We start from the raw sequence: 472 nt of genomic DNA on the forward strand, positions 1-472 counted from the left end.
ATGTTTTCCTTGATCTGTCTCTCAATTCTTTGAAGGTACCTAAATGTAATTCTTTTGAATTCCTTATCAAGAAGTTCCAATGCTGCTTCTTCCTCAGGAATGTGCTCTGGGTCTGTATCCTGCTCACTTGTTTCTACCACTTTATCTTGCTTCTTTGCGTGGACTGTGATGGTGTTGTCTCCGAGACATTGTGACGTTATTGTATTTAGATCTCTGCTGTTTGTGAAGAGCAGTTAAGGGTGAGTCAGGCTCTTCTTGGTGGTCTTTTATGGTTGCCCAGTTGGTGGAGAAGGAAGCGGTGGCTCTCACTCAATAAGTGGAGCTACAGGAGGTGCGGTTGTGGTTGCATCCTATGGGCATGGTTTCTGTCTCCCACTCAGACAATCTGGGTGATAGAATTATTGGTAATTGTTTTGCTTAGCTTTTCTGTTTTCTAAGTTTTCTGCATTCAGCACACAACAATTCAGCAAAT

Source organism: Orycteropus afer, unplaced genomic scaffold, assembly GCF_000298275.1.
Source record: "Orycteropus afer afer isolate SDZICR_OR568_19922 unplaced genomic scaffold, OryAfe1.0 scaffold00622, whole genome shotgun sequence".
NCBI classification, from domain to species: Eukaryota; Metazoa; Chordata; class Mammalia; order Tubulidentata; family Orycteropodidae; genus Orycteropus; species Orycteropus afer.